The 24,110-nt window shown below is 43.3% G+C and overlaps 1 long non-coding RNA gene across 1 annotated transcript in view; it reads left to right on the top strand.

Moving 5' to 3' along the window:
• The window catches only part of LOC128902188 (uncharacterized), a 60,373-nt gene extending 37,094 nt beyond the window's left edge, over positions 1-23,279 (top strand). The window contains exon 4 of the long non-coding RNA XR_008463676.1: positions 21,792-23,279. This is a non-coding gene — a long non-coding RNA (uncharacterized LOC128902188). The remainder of the gene's footprint in view (positions 1-21,791) is intronic.
• The last annotated feature ends 831 nt before the right edge of the window (positions 23,280-24,110 follow it).

The raw sequence follows: 24,110 nt of genomic DNA on the forward strand, positions 1-24,110 counted from the left end.
ATAACACCAAGCTGAATGGTGTGGTTGACATACATGAGGGATGGGATGCCATCTAGAGGGACCTGGACAAGCTTGATAAGTGAGCCCATGTGATCCTCATGAGGTTCAATAAGGTCAAGTGCAGGGTCCTGCATCTGGGTCGGGGCAACCTTCAGTATCAATACAGAGTGGGGGATGAAGGGATTGCGAGCTGCCCTGCCAAGGACTTGGGGGGTACTGGTGGATGAAAAACTGGACATGAGCTGGCAGTGTGCACACACAGCCCAGAAAGCCAACTGTATCCTGGGCTGCATCAAGAGAATCATGGCCAGCAGGTTGAGGGAGGTGATTCTGCCCCTCTACTCTGCTCTTGTGAGACCCACCTGGAGTACTGCATCCAGGTCTGGAGTCCCCAGTACAAGATGGGCACAGACCCATTGTAGCGGATCCAGAGGAAGGCCACACAAATGATCAGAGGAATGGAGCACCTCTCCTGTGAGGACAGGCTGAGAGAGTTTTGGTTGTTCAGCCTGGAGAAAAGAAGGCTCCAGGGAGACCTTATTCCAGCCTTTCAGTACTTAAAGGGGGCTTATAAGAAAGATGAGGACAAACTTCTTACTAGGGCCTGTTGTGATAGGACAAGGGGTAATGGTTTAAACTAAAAGAGGGTAGATTTAGACGAGGCATAAGGAAGAAAGTTTTTACAATGAGGGTGGTGAAACACTGGCACAGGTTTCTCAGAGAGGTGGTAGGTGCCCCATCCCTGGAAACATTCAAGGCTGGGTTGGACAGGGCTCTGAGCAACCTGATCCAGTTGAAAATGTCCCTGCTCATTGCAGTGGGGTTGGATGAGATGATCTTTAAAGCTCCCTTCCAGTCCAAACTATTCTATGATTCTATGATTCTTCCTGTAGTGCTCCAAGAAGTTACCTCCTTCTTCTCAGTACTGCTACTGTAACGTATGAGGAGGTGGCTGTTACCAGCGTAACAGTAGCTTTACGTGCCATAATACCTGACATGTTTGCAGTGTTGCTGGGTAACAGTTTCAGGCTTCGTATCTTTTCTATTATTAATGAAGTATATCATACCCTCAGCACAAGATATCTTCCGGGAGTTTTTAGTGTAACTCTTTGAGGTAAAGTCCAGGAGCATGCCTTTTCCAGTTTGCTCAGAAAAAAAGCTCATAGCTTTTAATATCAAAACTCAGGCTGCTCTCTGGAAGGTTGAGATACTGGCATTAAAGTATCATGAAGAAACAAGGTTTACCTCAGACCTGCTCTTCAAACCCTGGCTGCTCCCGATGTCTCTGCCCTAAGATGGCTCCGTCTAGAATATCTCTTTCTTCAGTAGCTGACCCTCTGGGACTCCCTTGCACTTTCCATTTTGTTCTGCTCAGCTCACTTGAGGGCAGGAGATGGGATTAACAGTGAATCTGTCAGGGACAGATCCCTTTGGCTTCACTTTTCCTCTTCTCTCAGACTTGAAGACTTGTTACTTCCCCCTCACAGAGTATATGAACAGATCTTTGTCTCTTCTTCCCGAATTGTCCCTCTTGCTTGCTTGTAAAGAGCTGCTCCTACCTAGCTGTTAGAGGTCCCAAAAGCTGCAGGCAGGGGCCAAGTGTTGGTACATTAGCCTACAAGGTACTCATGTTTTAAGCTCGCATTCAGAAGCAATTTCTGTCTCTGCAAAATGCGCGGCTACCATGCTGGATTTCACCCTCACGCGTATCATATAAGAGAAGCGAAAGTGAGGGATGAGGGCACGGCTCACTGCCTCTCATCTGTCAGACTGCTCTTGGGGCATCTGGGCCTGGTCTCCATCAGAATGACCTAATTCTGCATACATCCATATTGATCTGATTTGCGTCACCATCAGTTCAGCGTTCATTAATGCAATTGGGTGCAGAAAGCTTTCAGGGGAAATAGATGAAGAGAAAGAACAATATATGCTATCCTCTTTGAGTAGGAGTGGAATTAGATTATTTTTGTTCACTTCAGTTGAAACCTACTCAGTGACATTTTAAAAAGGCTGTGTGCAGAGGCCCTGCCTGCCTCCTCCCTCCATCCCCCAGCTGCCACAGCTGGATGAGATCTGTGGTGCTGGGGGTGGGGTGCCGGGGGTGCCCCCCCGTGCTGCTGGCTGCCAGTGGGCTGCCCCTGCCCCCGGCAGACAGCAAACCCTCCCTGCTGCCCGGAAGCTTTGCGTTCAGTTTTGGCACAACGGCTCAGGCCAGCAGTTTCCTGCACTGGGGATACAGGTCAGTGTGGAGTGGCTCAGGGCATGGTGGTTCTTTTAATTACACCGCTGTAACTACATTTCTCAGGTGGAGTCATTCCCAGTTTTTACCTGTGTAAATGAAAGAGTGCACAAATGCTGAATTCATCTCAGAGACTCTACTCTGTGGATTACACTGTGTGAGGCATAAGATGGTCCACAGAGGAGGAGCAACTTTCTTGTACATCCCCACAGACTCTTGAGAGGCTGTATTTGCTCACCTCCTGCTTCAGGAGGAAAAAGCTTGTCCCTTCTTGTTGAGTTTCTGATTAGAATCAGAACTGCTGTATTTGTTCACCTAAGAGGAGATATGCAGGTGTAGAGCAGCTCTTGATGGGCATGAAAAGTTAATGAGATTGCTTTGTGCCAGAGGCACCAACAGCTGTACACTCCCAACTGGTATGGACACTGCACGCTGATCAGTCGAAGACAGAGCGAATAAGAAATGCACGATATGGTGATGTGAAAGCTTTATGGGTGTTTAGCTGAGAACATACACTATATGTACCAAATAACACCATCATGCATTTTTAAAACTGATAGGAGAAAGCACAAAGAATCGTGCGCTGAGATTCAGTGCAGAGCATTACTGGATGCTGATCTCATTTGATTTTATTCAGACTCCTTGCTCTTCCTCCACACAGGCACTGTCTCTGACCACCACTGCTTCCATCTCACGACCACTGAACTATAGCTGAATACAGCAGTAGGATATGTAAAAAACAGAAAATACACTGAAATTAGGGAGATGCACACTATTTACAAGTATTAGGTTTGTCTGGAAGACAGCAGTCATTTTGTTGTGCAGTACTGATATCCTTATAGACACAGCCTTGGTTTTATCAGTTGGCTTTTAATCGCAAGAGGAGAATATAACAAAGGTGAGCAAAAGCATAGTTTACGTAAAGGAGACTTTTAGAAAACAGAACAGGAGAAAAACCTGAGGGGAATTGTTATTCAGTTCCAACACACAGTCTATGCAATGCACAGTCATACTCAAAGAATAGCAAAAATGAAACAGAGAGCAAAGATTTTTGAGTGCCCTGTCGTAGCTGCCATTTGCTGTATGTATCAAAAAAGTAAGAGCCTTCATGCATATTCCTGTCCCTCTCTTGGGAATTTGCTTTGCATGGTTAGTGATTCCAATGTGCAGTTGCCATAAGGGATACCTGACCCCTCAGTCACATTAATTCCTTCCCCATGTGGGCATACAATTATTAATAGGAAAAAACTGTTCCAGGACAGAAGAAGGGAAGGTAGGAAAGTTTTATCATGCTGGCTTTTAGGAAATGGAAGAGAGACATGCGTAGCACTGCCTTACGTGTTTCTGTATTAATACGCTGTAATAGTCTTGAATACTTCTATGAAATTTAGAAATGTACTGAGATAAATTCTTTTTGCCTAAGCTTCTATTTTTGGCATTGAAGCCTTTCAGTTAACTAAACAACAGGGAAAATGGAGAGGAGGGGTGAAAAAGAGGAAAGTACTTTGTAGGTGCTGTGATCAATTTACCCATGCAGCTGACATGAATGTGCCCTAAGTCCTACTTGATCTTCTTAATACAATGTAATCCTTAATTATCTATTTTGACACCTAATGAGCACACACACGTGTGTGCACTCCCAAGGCGTGTATCTGTCTTGCCTTGCTAATCCCTTTATCCAGGCTGTGCCTCTGCTGACTCTGCTGCTGTGAATGACTCACAGATGTAGTGTCTCTCTGTGCTGCTGTATCTCTGCCATGTAATCATAATAATTACTCTCCATTGTGAGGAAGGTCTGGAAACAGTAAAATCTTCCACCTGTTGACATACGGTGAAGTCTGTGCATGTTTTTAATCCAGGGTATAGTTTGTCAGTCTGGTGTTGAGCTTAAAAGGCCACTGCAGACCTTTTAATGATATTGATGTTCTTGCTGTGAAGAGGCAACTGAGCACTGCTCTATTTGACACAGCACGGAGCTGTGGTATTAGGGTGGGGGAAAGGACAGATGGTACTTACTCATGAGCAATCAGGCAAGGATTTTTCCTTGAAGAGAAAGAGAAACAATCCTTTCCTTAATGCCTGATATTGCCAGGCTGTTCTATCTGACATCAACAGGGATGTAGTCCTGCTACGTGTCCCACAGCAACAAACTGATGGAGCAGTCCCTAAACTTTCTCAAGCACAGAAGCAGATTCAGAGATTTATCCTTCCTAGATGACTTGTTCTGTGAGGGCTGAGCCTTAGTGAAAATTAGAGTCTGTATAAAAATCAGGGAGTTAACCATCTTGTGCTTTTTAACACTTTTTATGAAATGTCTTAGCTCAGGAAGTTAAGATGTGCTGATTGCAACTAAAATCCCTGCATTATTCATGTCTCGATGGCTGACAATATCACTGTGTAACTTGCTACATTCCCACTAGAGTGAATACTGGGATGAATTTAGTAAAGCTAGCATTGGTGGGGTACTAAGCAGCTTTCAGCATCCAGGTGAACCTGGCATAATTCAGAGGGATAACTAACCTCTTTGCAAGACAGCATAGCTCTTAAATAACGATGTGATTGACCCATTCTTCGGCTCCGTTGGGAACACGAAGCAAGCAAACCTTGGTAAAAGGAGTAGATGTTCCACTTCTGACTCCAGCAGAGCCCTCCATTTCAGCGGTAGCAAGTGGAAACAGGTAGCTCATGAATTTGGGTAAGTGCTCAGCCCAAAATCTAACTCATAATCCATTGGAGCGAACAGATGTTTCGTTACCCAGCAGGAACAGCATTAAGCCAAAGGCTGGTATCACTGGGGGGGTGCTAGTGGCATCATGGGGGACAGGGCTGTGACAGTGGTGGCTGCTGCAGCACATCGACCGTCTCATGGAATTTGATGTCATTTGTGATGATTCACCTGCTATAGGAGTATACTCTTGGATGCAGGGGACACATCAATCTTCACTAAAATGACCACACTTACCAGCAGTTACTACAAGAGATGTTTGGGGCATGTCTACCCAGTGCAATTGGAAGCTGTGCAAGCAGTTCAGTGCCAAGAAAAGACACCAGTTCAGTTACCAAAAGCAGTCCTGGAAACAGGTGTATTTTCTGTGCTTGACCTAACATGCTGAAGTGACTATGCAGCTCTCTCTTTGCAGTTATCATGTTTGATATTAGTTTGAAATCTTCTGCCCTGTGTTCCACCATGCAATATAGACAGGCGCTGAGGTATCAGCGTGTCCCTTGACTGAGATATTGATAAAAAATGGTGGCACCTCCACAGCACTGGTATATTTGCAAGTAATTTAGTGTTGAGCTGCTATTTATTCTGAAATGTTCCTAATCTACTACTGGGAAGCTACCGTGAACCCTTTGGAAATCTTAGCTTGCTGTTTGATGAATGCTGAAATTCGGCACTTCTATGGGTGTTATGGTAAAGTCACATTTTGCAAAGCTTTTACAAGGAAAGATTTTAAAGAGCTCAATGTGAATAGGTGACAGTATTCCCTATCAAGTTTTTCACCTTGTTAGTTCAGCACAGCTTGCATCCAACCTGGACTTCTAACTCATCATCTATGCTTGGCTTTGACGCTTCTCTGACACTCACCCTTTCCAATAGCTGAGACTTTCTTGGAGGCAAGGGTGAAGAGAGAGACCGCTCTACTGGGCAATTGCGAGTTCCTGGGTGCTGTCTAGACGGCAGATGGGGTCTATGCAAATCACACGGAGACTCAAGCTAAGATGCAGCAGCTAACAGCTAAGAGGCAGAGAGCAGAAGGGGAGAGACCATCTTCATGCACTGCCTAGTCTCTACAGCTGATCTTGTGAGTGAGCCTAATCCCTTTTGGGGCAAGGCAGTCAGGTTAATTCATGCTGCCTCCCTGTTGTGGGTAAGCTAATCTCTTTGGCTTTGGACTGAAACAGGAAAGAAGTTCTTATGCTAACTGCTTGAGCTGAGCGGTGATAACTAGCAGCTGAGAGCTCAAGCAATGGCTCACATCCTGCCAGTTGGTAGAGCTGCAAGGGCAGTGTCTGCCCTACAGGAGAAGTAGTAACTTCTGCAGGGAAATCTCAGTAATTACAGCTTCACAGGAATGGCTGGTATGGGAGGTACTCCAGAGTTATGCAGTTGCCATGAGAATTATTTAGCATATTTTTTTAGAGATCTAGAAACAATGGTGTGAATAAGATAGAAAAACGCAGGGTTAAATTATAGTAAAATATTGTCAGCAAGCTTTACTGCATCGACAGATAGGTTCCCTAAACACGAGGTAAAAGCCTTTATCCTGGTGACATTTACTTCTGGCTATTTTTAGGATTCACAATGTGTTCTGAAATGGACAAGACAACAGTAAGTGTGAAAGAGATTCATTTGCAGGAAGATGGGCTATATGACCTGCTTAGTTACTAGTAATCATGAAGACACAAAAGCTTTCTAGATGTCTCTCAAGAGATAAAAATATATGATACATATCCTGTAAATCTGCATGCTCTGAATGGCCATTGAGAGGAATAACAAGATAGTTGTCATCAGCAGAAAATTTAAAAAAAAAAAGAAAAAAATGTTGAAGCAGTGCTTGTAATATAAGAATTTTGCACCTTATGGTAAAACCATGGCAATTCTCCCTTTGTGTTATGACGAAACACACACTTTAAGGTACAGTGTGTTTGTTTTATTGTGGAACCAAGTAAATGAGCCTCAGAGCCAGGTAAATAATAAGCGGCTGCACAGAAAGAAAACAGGTCTGGAAGAGGAACTTGAATAAGGGAAGAATAAGGCTTTGGCATTGAATGACAAATCAGGAGGGGCACACCAAGCACAAGGCCCAGAGAAATCTTCCATTCCTGGACACCCTGGAACTGTTAGATCTAGGGCACTAGATATCTCAGCTGTGGACCCTTATTTCCCATTCAAAAGTCTAATCCTTTTCTGAAGCTTACAAAGCCAGCCTCAGAAGCAATCCCATGGCAAACTTATCTTCCCACTATCTATACCCTGTGAGATAAGTTATTAAGCTGTGATGATTTTCAATAGCATAAAAATAGGAAGTAGAGTGTACCATTTTTGCATAGCAAAAATGTATACTATTCTTGTATGGCATGTTTGCTTTTGAGAGTTTTTTGGATACATTTCAATGAGAATATAAATTGCAAGCATGTTTTTATCGGTCAGAGCCATGTGCTGTTTGGTTGGGGTTCTGTTGGTCATGTTTTGAGGTGTTACTAGCTCTATCCACCGAAGTGTTTTATCCTGCAAGAGGGTTGTGTTGCTACCGCGTGGGAAGGTGCTGCTGCCGGACACTGGGAGGACAGAGCCATGAGTCCTTTTGTCTGAGAAAATGTTAAGAGCCAAGATGGGGAGGCAGGGATAGGGAATATTATAAAACATCTGTTATAGAACAAAAAGATCCACGTGTTTGAAGGAGCTGCTGCTTGATACTGCCATATGCTGCTGTACGGTGACTGAAATACAATTTTGCCATCACCAAGACAAGGAGAAGAGCTTATGAGAGTGCGCAGGGGAACAGCTTGTGGCTGAGACCAGGCACAGCCGTCCTGTCCAAGCGTCTGCAGCTGCGATACCAAGGGCCTGGTGCGGCACTACTGTTCCTGTGCGTAACCCTTTCGCGGATCCCGAATGCCCCGAAGCCCATTGAATAGGACTCTGTTCAGAGAGAGCATTGCACTGCAGAATTACAGCCTGACTCAGATTTATGTCTAAACCACATTACACCATTTTGGCAGTGCCAGCAGGTCAATCAAGTGGGTATAAATGGGAGTCAGCATCTGAAGCAGCTCTAAAAGAACAAGGGAAGCTCTGGCAGCTGAGCAGTGCATATTTGGGCTGCAGTATTTTCTTTATTTTCATTGGCACATTGTGTAATTTATATGGCAGCTTGAGCATTTGTGGTGCTTTGTAACAGATAAAATATTCTACTAACCATGGAGAGAAATAGGACGTGAAGAGACAGAGAACTGTGCAGGTGGAGAGGGTGCTTCGAACGTATAGAAAAGAGAAAAAAAAACCCACTGAAGAAATTAAAGAAGGTATTCAGTGGCGTGGGAAGTGAAAAGGCGGCAACACTGGGACAGGCTTAAAGAGAGAAATGCAAGAGAGGGAAGACTGGAAACAAAGGAGCATTATCTTGGTGGCAGACACAGAAAAGGAGAGTGAAATGCAGGGTAGCAAATAATTTGGGAGGGAATTGGCAGCAGTGGTTGCCAACACTAAGGAGAGGCTGTTAGTGATGGGCAAGTATGTACTGTTAAGTCTGTTTCAAATCCATCATTGCCACAGGAAATAATTTCTTGGACTTAAATGCAGTCCAAACTGCAGAGCTGGTAGATCCTGGATATCCTTGAAGAAGCAGGTTAGTCAGAGGACCATAGGACCCAGAGGTCTGTGTCTGCTCATGCGAAGTGAACAAAAGGAAAGATTGTAAAATGCCTTTCTACCACTTGACAAAACAGAGAAAAAGGATGGAGTATATGTGAGAAAAATGGTCCAGAAAGAATAGGTTCTTTTTTTTGCTTGTCAATATGTAGTGTTTTCTCATATGCCTGTAACAAAAATATGGATTGTTGAAAGTTTGCAAAGTTCAAACTGCCCTGATGTGCTAACCCTGTGCTACTGCTAGGAAAGATGCAGGAAGCAGGCTTTTCTAACAAAAATGAAGTCTGCTAGTGAGTGTTACGTACATGGCCTCATTGCTATGGAGCCAAAGTCCTGGTATCATCAAGTTCAGTGGGAATATGCATTACTGAGAAGTAATAGTTTAGGATTTCCTTGTCTTGAATGCATTTGTATAACTTCTGGTAGATGGCCTCCAGCCAGTGTGGTAAGAATGGATATTCCTATGAACATTCACAATGGAAAAATATGATGGCTAATTGTAGTAGGATGTTTACATAACTCTCTGCAGATCAGTTTTATTTGTATTAAGTCACTGCTTAATATAATGTAGAGTTCACATGGCATAAAGTGCTGTTTATTTGGAACAAAATTTGGGTTTTTGTTGTATGCCTCATCCTTTCAGAGCCATTCTGAGCGGGTTGCCATTGTTCCTTGTTTAGTTTTAAGGGAAATAAGTCTGGTTTTGATCAGCTTCCTCCCTGTTCTGCTGGGGATTTCTGATTGACAGCTACATTCTTTTTGTTGATGGGTATGAATGAAAGATCATCTTAATGCATTAAAGTTAGATACAGATTGAGAATAGCTCCACCCACGTTCAAAACACAGAGATGTTCAATCAACTCTGTTTCAACAGTGTTTAAATGCTCTGCTTCTATCAGGGTGACTCAGTTCACTTTTTCAAAATAAACTGAAGAGGCTCAAAATATTTCATTTAATATCTCTTACTTTGCTGAGACTTTGCTGATCAAGATTAATTACTTCTGGCTTGTACAACTAGGTCATCTTAACGTTTTCTCAGCTTTAAATCTGCTTTGAAGAAACCACACTGAATCAATTCAAAGTAGATAAGATATGCACATGAGCTATTCATCTCTCAAAATGTGCTCTTTCCAAGAGATGGCTATTTGCTTATCAGGGGAAAATCAAAGCTGCTTGTCATCTGAATGTAGCAATGAAAATGCATTCCACTTAACAAGGAACAGAAACTGTGTATTTGTGATCTGTTTCACTCTTTTAAAATCTCTTTGATTAGATCTTCGCTTAATTCGAATAAAGGAAATAAAATGAGACAGAAAATTTCCTGATGTAAGCCATACTCATATTTGCTTTCAGCTTTGCTTTCTTATGGCATGTTGACACTGGAGGTTTGGGAATTTTTCATACGTTTTGGTAATGGTTATTTCTATACTAGAAGCAGGATTACACTATATGTATTTTTTGAAGTTGTAAAATACAGAATATTCATAAACCACTTTCCTGCATTCATCATCATGTTGGTTGATTGTTTAGAGACGCAAAATTGTAATATTACTAAATGAGCACCGGATAACTTAATTCCACTCTGCATGTCTTTCCTCTTCTGATGGCTGAGGTAATTAATTAATTAACTAGCTAAGGATGATGGGTTTAATATACATAGGCTCATGGCCTGGGTCATGGAATGCACAACTCTGTTGTAAAGCACATAGGGAAGTCAAACTTACATTGTCTGAGAGATGGAAGGTTGAAATCCATGGCTAAGAGAAAATGATGGAGGGCAACCTTGATCAACACTGACCTGCTCCTTGAATCTCTCCAAAGGTTTTGAATCATGGCATGTCTTGTGGGACATGCCCCTCTAACGTTTACGTGTCAGACTGTACCGGATCAGAACTACAGTACACTGTCACACAGCTTTTTACTACAGCATGAGATGGAATGAGGTTTAGGGAGAAGGCCAAGATAAACTCATTCTCCCTTAGCTGTATTACTAAGAAGGAAGGTTGTCTCTTTAACGTTAACCAAGCACTTAGGCAGGTCTCTGCATAGCCACGCAGCCTTGCCATGGGACATGTCTTCCTGTATCATCTCAAATGGTTATACCTGAGGGGTAGGGGCACTGGCCCTTCACCTCCTCCTTGGTTTTCCTCTAGTATGCCTGCCCTTCTTTGTGCTACTTTAATATATTTAATCCTGTTCTTTTTAGAAACCGTTCTTTACTATGAGCAAGCATGTCCCATCCAGGATTTCAGAACTGTGGCCCTTCCATTTTCCCAGGATGGATCTGAAGGCTCTCCGGACGGGCTTTGTCATGCACTGTCTTCTGAGCCATTCAACATTTCTTTGCACATTGCGGTTTCATTTTGAATGTTATTTTGTTTCTGCATTTAAAGCAGAACAATTTCGTAAATACAGGAAACATTATGGAACTGAATTAATTAAATTTAAGCTTCTAACTCCTCTTCAGGTTTCTAACTTCTCTCTAGAAACCATAAATACTTTGTTGATCTGGACATTTGCTGGCATAGGGCCTGTGTTCTTTCAGATGGTAGAATTAATAGATACCTGACTCCCACACTTTGTTTTGGGGAAAGCATAGTTTTCTTTTAACCTGAAGTTTCTTGGCTTTGAGAGAACACCTCATTGACATGACCCATCCTGAATAAAGAAAACGAAGAATACAGTCTTTCTGCACTTTCTGAGGAGGATAAATCTGTCCAAAGTCAGATATCACTTCAGCAAACTGATTCTAACTCCAGTAGCTTTTTCTTAGCTTGTTTGTTTGGTTGGGGTTTTTTTATTATTATTTTCTTTAAAATATTGGTAGTAATTATGTACTGCCTGAATCTTAATCTTAAATATGATCTTAAGTCAAAATATATTTAAGCTTTAATGTTGCCATAATTTCACACTCAATTTTAGTTACATTTATTTTTAAGAGGCGTTACACTTATTTTTAAGAGGAGAAAACAATTCAATTACATGTTAGGTTTAATGATAAAACAGTTTCTCCTTAAAAAGTAGACATCCACTTCTCTCTGACTTAACATTCATTCAAAACACATGGTTCTTATAGTACTTTAAGTTACAGAGGAAAAAATACAACAAAGGCACATTACTGCCTGTACACTAGTGCTCTTAGGTATAGGAATCTGTTGATGGTTAACTTTGTTAAAGTGAACTGTCCCAGTAACAGTCGATTTTAGCGTGCAGCTGGTAAATGTCAAATTGATCTTTTTTCATTCCAGTGGATAATCACTTTTAAATTAGATCTGTGCCTGTTGTGAAATTTCACATCGTCTAATGAAGCTCCTCGAGTCCAGCGCTTTCCAGCACTTGCTGCTTCATACAGAGTGACACCTTCTTTCTTTCTCATGTTCGTAGTGAACTGAAAACCATGAGCTGTGAAGAACCTCTTTCTAATCATGCTGCAAGTACCTCTCACACTAGGGAAAAAGTTACACCCTTTGCACTTGCTGAAACCCAAAGTGACTCAGAAGTTCTTCCTGAAGCACTACCACAGATTCCTCAAATCCTGTGAAATTGAAGAAAGCTGTAACTATTCACAGGACTCACTGGCCAAGTATGGCTGCCATTTCAAGGAGATTTGCACTAACATGAGTATTGTTCAAAAGTTTTTGCTGTGATCTTATAGTGCAAGTATTAGATTTATGAGCTGGAGACGGGCTTGAACATCATTTATAAAATGTCAGATTTTTCTTTCTTTTAACAACTGAACTGTAATCAATCCTTTAACAATTCTCTCTTTTAATCGAAAACTTTTCATTTGAGAGCTACATATTTCATAGGCTTCTTTGCACATTATCTGGAACTCATGCCTCTTTTTCTCTTACCTACGGCAATAGCATCTTCCAATTTCATCGTACAGTCCAGGAAGGATTTTATGTCATCCCAATATGAGAATCTGAATAGCAGTTGTGCTTTTTTTGTTATGTGCTTTCTGTCCTCACAACATCAGCAGAAACAGAAACAAAGGAGCTGGTGGATGTGTGCTGAGGGTAAAGATATCCTTTCAGTGGGGGTTTATTTTGCTGAAGCATACTCCAGTACTGGGTGCTTTCATTTCTTCGGAATGGTGAATCTGATGGGTTTGAGCAAACACACTTGTCTTGGGCCTGGCAGCTCTCATTATTGAGTAAAATTACTCTGAATGTTTGGGCAAGGTTTGAGGGTTTTCTGCACTCTCTTACTCTTTATGTATTTCTGAAAAAAACCAAAACAAACCAAAAAACAAGAGCCAGTGGATCCAAGAGAAATGAACTGCTTCATCTCTACTGTAGAGGCCCCAAGCACCACGTGAACTGGCATAGAAAATGGGATGGAGTATGCCAGGACCACCTAAAAAGTGACTGAAATTCTTCATCATGAAGCATGGAGATGCGTGCACAGTAGCCTCATGCATTATACACAGAGGATTTCTTCATAGGCTTGTCTTGTGTCTACTCTGTCTGTCGTGTGTCCGTCAGGGGCTGCTTCTCACCCCATCACCTTAATATGTCTCTCTCTTGGTCACCTTCCCAACATTTTGGAGAATATTTCGGTTAGGTGGCAGAGGGGCTGTGAGTGCATTTCCAGTTGTGAGTGTTGCAGTCTCTCTTTGCATGAGGGAGTGGTTGTGTTGTTTAGCTTCGAGCATGTGAGCCAAGCTGAATACAAGTTTTATGTTTTGTTCTGAAAATAGTTAGTTCCTCATTCATTGTCCCTCTTGCAAAAGCCAGTTCTGTAAGGTGCAATGACTGCCACAGCTCTGCCCCGGAACGTCCCCCACCCTGGCACATGGGTAAGCTCCTGAGCTTCCCTAGCTCATGTTTCTTTACTAGTGTCTGAAGAGCCTTTAAGTACTGTATGAGTCTATGGATCACAAAAAAACCCAGACTATTGAAACAATCAGCAGATTGTTGACATAAACATAAAAAATAAGGCAGCGAAGCCCATGGAGAGGCAAAATTAAAGGGAACTACAGAGAACTCTATTACTTCTTTCACATTATCTAAAATTTGTACCATCAGTCTTCCTTCACACCGAGTGCTTTCTTTGCTGCTTCATACATAATTCTATTTCTGTTCTCTTTTCAAATCAACTGCCAAAATCTCCATGCATGCACATTTCCCATTTAAGCATCACTTGTGATTTTTGAGTGGTCCCTGGTGGTGCACGCTCATTGTTCTCTATGTAACAGAAGTTCCTTGCAAGTTAGCAACAAAGCTCAAGAAAAAGATGCTTAAAACTAAGTGGAAATCCAATATTAATAAGAAGATGCTCTCCTGATGGAAGATGGGGAGATGCAGCCAGTGGCATGCTCAGGTATGAATTCAGCTTTAGACGGGACAGTGGGTGTCTGCTGAGTTCAAAAACCTAGTCCTAGGCAGGAAGTATGGATGAAAGCAGGCGCGGATGAAACCTAGTATGAACCAGAGTCAGGAAGATATTCCTAGTGTTGGGGCTGCTCTGCTTTACCTCTCTCAAGTGCCAGGGTAAGGCCAGTGAGAATCTTAACCTTTGCTACTCCCTAGGTATCTTCCTTTTATTTGACCTGTATTTAGATTTTAATTTTGCTCCTAATGTTTCTGATCTGAAGAGAAGGGTATGGGACTTTGCAAGCTTAGTCTACTTTTACAGCTGTACTAGTTGGCCTGTTAAAAGCAGTTCTCTCCCTTCCCGCAGACCTGCCTTCATCTATGTTTTAGACCACCACAGCTGCTGCAACACTGCAGTTACCACTGTGATAGGGCTTTCCACCAATGACAGACAAAGCAAGTTTCTACAAGGCACTCCTTGGTGACTGTCACCTTTTAATAACCTGGAAAATGACTCAGTAGATAAGAAGTGACAATTACTGTAAGATGCCCAAAGCAAACCTACCATTATCCTATTGCATCGTTCAAATGGTATAGCAAAAGGATTTGTGCTACATTTGCACAGTAAATGAACAGGAGAATATATATGAAAAACATGGCACAATAATGACCAAAACAATTTTTTTAAGCCTGTTATGCCACACTTAGTATAAAGAATGGCTCACAAATTACACACAGAACTGATTCACTGAACTGTAAATTGTCCTCTGGATTCTTCATTTTTTTGTTTGATTGTGAAAAATTTGTCTAACTTTTTCCTTGTTGCAGATTCATCTCAGGTGGAGTTTTTTTCTGATGTTACAATTCATGTATGGTGTACCAAGAGAGGCAAATTGCCTATGTTTCCATAGGATGAGAAATTTTTGGACTTTTTTTAGAACTGATGTAAACAGCCCTTTTAGTACTGAACATTTTTTGTTCCCATCAAAGCTTGTCTTTTAAATGACCTTTGAGAATTCTCCCACAGATCAGTTATGCACCTAATCACCTAATTAACATTTCTAAAAATCTGGGGAAAAGGTGCAAAGAGTACCGAGTGTTTCTGAGGGTGGATTAGGAAATGCCACATTCAAGAAGTCTGAAAAGGTGTTAGCTGTCTTTCTGTTACAGTTGTACTCCTACTACCATCATTCACAAGCCCAACATGTTCTATATGTGTACTGGAATAGCACAAACCCCCAGAATATGAGGGGAGGTTGCCTAGTTACTTGTGATTTTAGCCCTATTTCAGCTGAAATATATCTAGATGCAAATTACAGCATGCGGTGACATTGATGAAACTCTCTTGAACATGGAGTCTATAAAAATGAATGGTTTGCATTCATCTTTGGTCATTTTAAACTTATGACAGAAGAGACACAAGTGATATTCTTAATTCACGTAACAACTCAAGACAAATTATGGACACAAGATACTGCAGATATTCTTAATTTTGTCTGATTGTTTAGACAGTTTCCTAAGAAAAATCCATAATGGAAGTTGCTTCTGTAAAAGCGGAGAGGAGCCTCTCTTTTATTATGACGTGCTGTATTTCTCAGTAAAGGAAAAGTATTTCACGCTTTGTTGTTTTGACCGAGGCATGACAACTAATCTGTGGTATGTAGCAGCCAGACAACCAGCTTGTTATATGCCTATCACTTCACTATGGAGCATGCCTGGCAACACAGATACCCTGACTGCAAAATATCACAGGGGCTGTTTCTCAGGAATGCAATACTTCTGGCCCATCTTTAACTTAAGACTGCAACAGCTGAAAGCAGCACGGAAGACGTGCAAATACATATCAGAAATACTCTGGTAAGGTAACTAAGCCTATAAATGAAGGTCTATTATTAACAGTAAATTGTTAGACTATTGTAGCTGTTAAAGATATGGAAATAGCCCTGCCTCCTTTCTCACTAACCTCAAAAGCTATGTTACATTCAAAGTTCTTGAATGATCCTATAGTCAACATCCCAATTTTCCAGGCAGCAAGTCAGGGAAAGGAAAACAAGAGGGGTCATCATACAGTGAGGGATAAAATAATGGGCTAAGCAGCAATACTATTCTTGTTCAACGTGTGGTTTGAGAACTCTCTCTTACCTCAGGGAGTGCCTCTGCTGCACTTGCTCATGAATAACTTAACTTTTGCTCAGTTTTAGCCAGACTTTCAAATGGAAGATGACATTTCCAATCTCACTGACCACATTCCTGTCTATCTATTTTTGCTGGCATTTCTCCCTCGCTCCATCCCAATAACTGTTCACAGATTTCAAGCAAGTTCAGCACAGAAGGAGATGTCTGAACAGTGAGCAAGGGAAGTCCTACAAGTTTTTTGAAATCTGGGTGGAAGAGAGAGACACAAATGAGTACCCCATGGAGGGAATAGTGGGCAGAGCTTCACTGTTATATATTGCTTTTGGCAGTGGCTGTCTGGGGTACAACACCTGCTACTCTTCATGGTGTGTAGGACAAGGCAGAGGAGGAGTGGGTTGTAGGGAGCTGGTCTTATTTCAAGGAGACTGCTTGAGGGGAAGGTTATGGGACAATGCATACGAATCCATAGAATACGGATCTTGCTTAGTTCTAGTTTTCATAGCACAGCTCATTTAATTTCCTCAAATAATTTTAGATGGTGCACTTTCTGCTTTAATCTTCCTTGTATTTTCTCAGCTTGTATACTGGCAGCATTTTGAATCTGCTTTGAATGTAAGTTTGATTACATCAAAATTAAGTCCGTAGAAGTAAAACTTGCATTATACAGGAACATATTTGTAAAAAATGCATTTACATTGCAGGAAAGCAAAATATTGCTACACTCAGATAGTGTTGCTCCTTATTTCAGCTGCAATTTCCAGGATTTCACTGGTGGTTACATGCATAGCTAATTAATAGCAGTGTTCTTGCATCAGGGCTAAAGGGAACTTTGACTCAAAGCTTATTAACTAGGATGACTCTTTATTTTAATTACAAGGAAAATAACGTAAGGAACTGTGAGAGATCTCTGTCTCCTCTCTATCAGGCTACTAGCTCTCACTCACACTTGCAGCAATGGCTTCAAATGAATGCTCTGATGTCTTAAAGGGCTTGTTACTCACACACTAATCAACAGCATAACAGGAAGCCTAAGACTGTCACTGAAAATCACATGTCAAAGGCAATGCTTGTAAGAAATGGAACATTTCATAAGCTTTCCTCCTAATAAATGAGAAACCCATTCTGGGCTCTGTGCAAACGTCATGCAAACCACTTACGTGACATGCTAGAGTTCTGTCCAGGTTACTGGCAGGATTTCGTTTGGATATACACTGCAGCAGGCCAACAGTATCACAAAATATTGGCTGAAGTTTGTGGTTTTAGCTCACTGGAGATCTAATTCTGTTACTCTCTAGAGGGTCCTGGAAGAAGACCAAGTATATACCAGCTACGATTACTATATGTACTCAAGTTGCAAATGAGTGGCAAGCACTGACTCCCTTGTGGCAGAAGAATATCGCTGTCTGCTTCCTGGTGCTTTGTCACATGTATGAACAGGTTCTTGGGGAAGAACACATGTCCGTGTTGCTAGTGATTTACCTAGCTCAGCAGATTTTCCTTGACTGTAACTGAAAGGGACCAGCAGGGAGTCTGCCTGGCCTTTTAGCAAGGTTTATCCCACTTTGCCATCTGACCTTGGCAATCCTCCCCTCCATCTTACCAATGTCAGAAAAGTGCTATTGCTTGGAAATTGTGCAAGGCACAGCTACACCAATGGGTTTCAAAGCTGGAATTAGGTTTTGAATCACTGCTCATCAAGCATACAGATACTTTTCTGTCACTAACATGTTCTATTACTATGCTTTTTTATTCAAGTAGCACACAAAGGTTCAAAACGATGTCAAGGTACAGTTGTGCTGGGCACAGTCAAAACACAGGCTTAGAGACAGTCCCTGCTGCTTTCTGGGTGAGAAAGAAATGGTGAGTCAGAAGCATTATTGGCATCTGTGTTTTGTAAAGGGTGACATGAGGAACAGAGGGGTTAAAACGCTGATCCAAGGAAGCACATAGTGTCTCCAGCTTTTTTTGCCATGCTGTATTCCAGCAGAGGGATTCAAATCCCAGCTCTGGGCACCTAGCCGAGGAGTACTGTGTCTCCCAGCCGTGGCACACACGCTGGTTCTCTTTGCAGGACTCAGGGGTGACCAGGTCTTACCCCGATACCACAAAGGCAAATGGCTGGGTCATCCATCAGTGTCCCAGAATTGGGAAGTTTTCCTAGAACAGATGTAGCTGTTGACATTCAGGTCAGCTGGATTGAGAAATGCCCTGCAGATTGTCAGGCTGGCGTCTGTGCAAATGGCAGCTCAGTCAAGGGGATTCTGTCAAGTTTAAAGTGACCAGGCAGGCTTTGGACTGCAGACTGGGAGAAAAGTCCTCCTACATCTTTTTTAAAATGTAAGTCGTTTTTCAGATCCAGCCCGACAGCCAAGACCCAGACGTGGTTTCCAATATCTCCCTTCGCTGCATGAACCAAAGATCATCTGCCTTCCTTTCCTCACCTGTACTCCAGCTGTGCCTGGAAGGTGCAACTGCTGGGGTGCCAGACCTGCTCAGTGAGGAGGGCTAAAATTAGCATGAAGCGGTGGTGCTACCAAAGTGGCAGCATGGCCTCCTGCCAGAGCAAAGGGTCTCGTTGACTCCCTTTCTGTCCATTTTACTGCCGCTTTCCCGCTAGTAAGTTTTAAGCCAGTTGGTCAGTTGCAGACTTATTTGGAAGAGCAGTGGAAGTCCTAAAGATAAATAAATTATTTTAAATTTTATGAAAGTGGGTAGCCAGATAGAAGAGAGAACAAAATTAGTGATTCATCCAGGAGTTAAAACATAAGAGGTCCCCTTGAGCATTTGGCAGTAGCCTGTTAGCTGAGCAGCGAGCCTCCAGTGCCACTCCAGGGCCAGCTTGGACCAAGCGCTGAGCATGCTCTTACCTGGTGAGGATGCCCGCAAGCCTGGGGGAGGCTGGTTTTCTTTGGTTGTAGATGAAGATTTAGGAGACAAAAGCCACATTCCTGCAGGAAAACAGGCTAAAGTAGCTCCTTGAGCAATGCACCTTAAAAAAAAGAACTAAGGACAAAACGGCAAGCTGAGCTTTTATTCTATTGCTGGCACCTGCCATGGCCACTGACAGGGTTTCAATGCTTTGTTTGTGGTGGTAAATCTGTTTCTCTGAGATCTTCTCCCTTCATCTTTATTTCCTTGTGTTGTATTCTTAGAGATTTACCTCACACTATCCACCAAAAAACAAAAGGCATTCTGAACCCTTACTGAAGAAAACCACCTGCATACAATAATCACCATTATAAATCTGACTTTTGCCAAAATTTACCGAAATTTGAGAAGCTGCCATTTTTTATTTCCTCTTTGCAAAGCTGGAGTATATAAAAGAAGGAAATAATAAAAGGAAGTAAAAAATGATGTCTTATATAGCGCCGTGAAGTAACCCTTGCAAATACCAACTTTTCAAGTGACTTCTGTGTGGTGTGTGTATTTATAACATCTTCTCTTCTGTCAGCTGTTACCATGGTTCACAATGTAGTACCTGCCTGCCAAACACTTCTTAAGAGAGTGAAATACAACATGATCTCATCTCAATATATGGAGTGCCCGATTTAGCTTGCTTTCTGAGAGCTTTTCAGAGCGCAATAGTAATCCTTGATTTACAGCCCAAAAAACAACAGAGGGAGGAAAGAAATTAATTGTCAAGGGAAGCGCGTGCAGATAAGCTCCTAGAGCCGAGTGCCGCGGGACTTGGCGGAGCAGAGGGCTGCGGGTCCAGATGGCTCAGGCAGGCGAGCTGGCGGTGGCCGCTTCAACAAGGGGAGATTGTGCTTTGGGGCAGAGAGGAGGCTGGTACCACACGAGCAGGAGGAGCGTAGTGAGGGCGAGCATAACGGAGCCCAGTGTGTAAGGAAGGCAAGTCCTCGGAGGGTTTAAATGCATGAATGGATGGGGATTTTGGTACTGATCTGGAAATGAGAGGGGGAGAGTAGTGGACTAGTCAGAAGGATAGATGTAAATGCTGTAGGGGAGAAAGGAGAGGAGGAAGGCTGGAAAGGAGATTTACGAAATTAGAAAATATAGCCAAGCCTGCCAAGTATCCAAACCACACAGCCAGACAACTTGCAGGGAGACATTACCTTCCATGAATGACAGATAGCTGTGGCAGGAAATAAAGCCAACATGAACTGGAAGTTGTTCTCACAACTTGCAGCAGAAATGACCGTCAAATTATATATAGCATAGGCTAAATGCGCCTTAGGGCAACAAGGAAGTATTTTCTTACTCACACAAGGAACGGTCTCAGTGTGAGTCGGGTGTTGCCATCAGCTGAGCAGGGGAAGAAGGGGGCTATGATACAGAATGTGCAGACTTTCTTATGAGCCTGACACCTGCTTCCTTGACCAGCTGCCTGGAAAAACACATTTCAGTGTGTTTTTTTTTCTCACATGAGGAAGGAAGTCTATACTACTTCACTTTCCCAGGGGAAATCACTACTGGCAGAGTATCTGTCAGCAGCATACTTTAGCAACGTATTAAACAAGAAAATGTCCTTATGTCAGAAATCTTCTGGATTAAAAGGGGAGGTCTAACCATAGGTCTTTCTTTAATAAGAGTAAGGACTTTTTCTCTCATAAAATGCACTGGCAGTAAAGATTTTGGAAGAGAAAGAAATATTTTTAAAGAACCTCCTTAGGCACTTACTTACATCAGATCATTTTTCTTCTTGAACAAATGCCAGCAGATTATTCAGAAATATACTTTGTCGGCTACAGACTTCTGTCAATCAGTTACCATCTTTTCAAAAGTGGAAATCTTTTGAGGAACATTTGGGACTTTGAAACACTGGAGGAAAACGAAAAAATAAGTTAGGACAAATCCGTCAGTCTGTCGCAATGGAGCCGTGGCTGCACAGAGGCTGCAGGATTTGCTCCCCTGTTTGTGGGGTCCACAGCAGCAGCAGCTGCTGGTGCCGCTCACTTGAGAGAGCCGCTCTGTGCCAGGGCTCCCACTGTCAATGCCTGGCTTCAGATATATAGAAACGAGCTCTGAAAAATCAGTCTAGTGTGAAGGCAAACAGCCTTTCTTTAAACATTATTTTCTTCTTTTAAAGCTGACTTCCTCTGACTTCAGTAAAAAGCACTGCATGTTCCTATGAACAGAAGTCAGCAAACAGCCATCATAGGCATAGGAGAGCTATGCTTCCCTCCTGTTGCTTGCTTCTTTTTTTGCTGCTTCAAAACACTTTTCCCGAATCGGCTGTTGTTGCATTGGAGTAGAAGGGAACGCAGGGGCTTTCTGCAGGAAGCTGTTGTACCATGGGTGTGAGGGCCAGGAGAATGGTTCAGCCATCGGTTTGTGCAGGCAGACACAGTTTGCTCTTGGAGCTTACCTGTGGCGCTTACCTCCTGTTATCTGCACTAATACAGGCTCACTGTTTTTTAAGCTTGGAGTAGGAGCAAACAGAGCTCCCATTTGCCCATGCTATAGTGTATAAACATATAGTCTCGCAAAAGGGCTTATTTCCATGCAAGGTAGACTGAGGTCACGTGGAATAGACTTACTTAGATCACAGCATTGAGTGCCTTGCTTTGTGAAGAAACCAAGATATTTACAGTTTTTACTGACAACTATTTAACGGTGTTTTCCTCTGCTAAAGCACAGCAGAACTTCTTATCTGCTTGTATAGGCTCCATTACATAATAACTGAACACGTTATAGTAATTAACAGGCTTAACTTAAAAATACCCTTGAGACATAAGCCATATTTATTTTTCTTTTACAGCTGAGAACCTGAGGCAAAAGGAACAAAGTGGCGCAAGGTCACAAAAGAGGTGATGGGGCCCTGAATGCTTTACCACAGCTTCACAACTTCATCTGGCAGCTCTGTGAAGTCCTGTCTTGGGTCACACCCAGGGCATGTGCAACTCTGGGCAGAAACCTCCAGGCATGTAGAGTCCCCCTGAGCATCACCCCTGGGAGTGGCCATGTCAGAGAGGATATGATTTACCAATGCATCCAACAAAACACTCAGCACAGCCTTTATCTCCACCCCAGAGAGTCTCTGTTGCCCTCCTTGAAGTCTCCATGGAACAGAGAAACAGAGTACACTGTGGTGATCGGGATACTCGGCTCTGCTCAGCTTCCAGCTTCCAGCACAGGCCATTCACAGCAGTCATAAGCAGCCGCTGATGACTACCTATGCTCATGGCACCCCATTTTCTCCCTCCAGCTGCTGTCACCAACAGGGCTGCTGCCGCAGAGCCGTCCAGCATCCTGCCTGCTTGCCCTTGCTCTGACGAGCAGCGGTGCAGGGCAGACCCTGCCACACCAGCTGGGAACCAGAAGCGCGGCTGCCAGCAGCGGCCGCGCAAGAAGGGACATGCCTGCATATGGAGGAAAGCCAGGCACCAGTGGTTTTATCAAGGACATCAAACATCCTTCAGGACACACAGACCTTGTCATCCCCAGAAGGCCTTTCCTTGGCCACCCTTTCTCTCCCCTTCACTTGGCAGAGCTGCTTTGCTGGATGGGTGGGACAGCTCAGGAGTGTGCAACCCACAATGCTCTGGCTTGTCACGGGGGTCAGCCCAACAGGTCTCCAGTTAAGGCAGAGATGTGATGGAATCACACTGGCCTTCCCTTGAAAAAATACCTCTGCTCTTCAAAATTAAAACCAGGTGTATATCATCTCACACAGACACAAACCCTCTTGCACCCCTGCTTTTGTGCTGTGCACAGGTTCGTTTTCCTGTGTCAGCACTCCCTGAGCTGACATGCTGCAGCGTGCATTTGTGGTGCGAGCTGGAGGACACGACTGCATGGACGACCGCCAGCTCTGCAAGCAGCATCCGTCCCCCTGTCCACACCTTTCCCATGCTCAGGCAGACACGCCAGGCCGCGGGGCCACAACTAGGGACTTCCACCCAAACCACTTTGTCACAAGATGCTTGATGTTTACTCTCATTTTGTTCTTCACCCTTCCAGAGAAGGTGGGGGATGCACCCCTTTTCCTCAAAGTCAGATGGATTCAGAGGACGTGGGGGTTCATCAGTGTTAGATCCAGAGCTGTGTTTGAAAAAAGTCCTTCCCATCTTTCCCTGGATCATCTCTTGAGCTAGGTTTCCCATTGGCTTGGTCATACAGTGGTCCAGGAGTCCCAGGCGTAGGAACATTAGGCAGGTGATGGCAGCAGCTGCAGGAAGGCAGGGCAGCCACAGAGAACTTACTGTGCCATTGTCTTGTTCTTTTTTCCCAAGAATTTCCCTGTAGAAACTACGCTGCCTTTTTCTTTCTAGGTCACATGCCTGGGTCTCCCAGGCCCAGAGCTGTCATTTTGATCTGGAAGCTGATCTGAGGGGACACAATGACACACAGCTTTCTGAGGGGCTTGCGTTTCCCTGTGCAAAACACTGCTAGTTCCAACACATCTTCATTTAGAGGTGTCCAGCACTAGGTAAGCAGCTTTTTAAAGGCTGCCTCTCCTCTATTGCCATCTCGATCCCAGGCGTTTGGACCTGGCTTCCCATTAAGTGCGAGCTCCACAGCATGCAGGAGTGGGGGACTTGAGGCAAGAGCTCACCTCCCTGGCACTCCACATGGCTCTGAGAGCATGGGGGCTGCAGAGGGGCTGGCTCTGGCACCTCTTCTCTGCCGATGTCCTCTGCAAATGACGAAATTAAACATGGGCTATCCTGGAGAGCAATACCTTTTTTATACCTCCTGTTGGGGACGAAGCATAGTTTACCTGACAATAAGCGGCTTGTTTCCTGACTCAGCACCCAGGCAGGAACTTTCTGTATAAAATTAGCCTTCCACATACGCATATATACATATGCATATGTGCACATAGGCACGCAAATGCACATTTCTTTGGGACTGGGTGCCAGCCTACCAGACCTGTGTGGGATGCCACGTTATGGGCACAAACAGGTACTGCCTGAGAGGGGCCATGGGAATGAGTGGTTGATAGCTTGGAGAACTGGTCTCTGGTTCACATTCCCTTTCCCTCTTTGCACCCCCTTTTTGCTTCTCTTTTCCTTTTTTTTTTTTTTTTTTTTCTGTGAGAGGCTAGAAACGAGCCGCAGTGGCTTGTGGGACTGAA

This window comes from Rissa tridactyla, chromosome Z (assembly GCF_028500815.1).
Source record: "Rissa tridactyla isolate bRisTri1 chromosome Z, bRisTri1.patW.cur.20221130, whole genome shotgun sequence".
Taxonomy (NCBI): domain Eukaryota; kingdom Metazoa; phylum Chordata; class Aves; order Charadriiformes; family Laridae; genus Rissa; species Rissa tridactyla.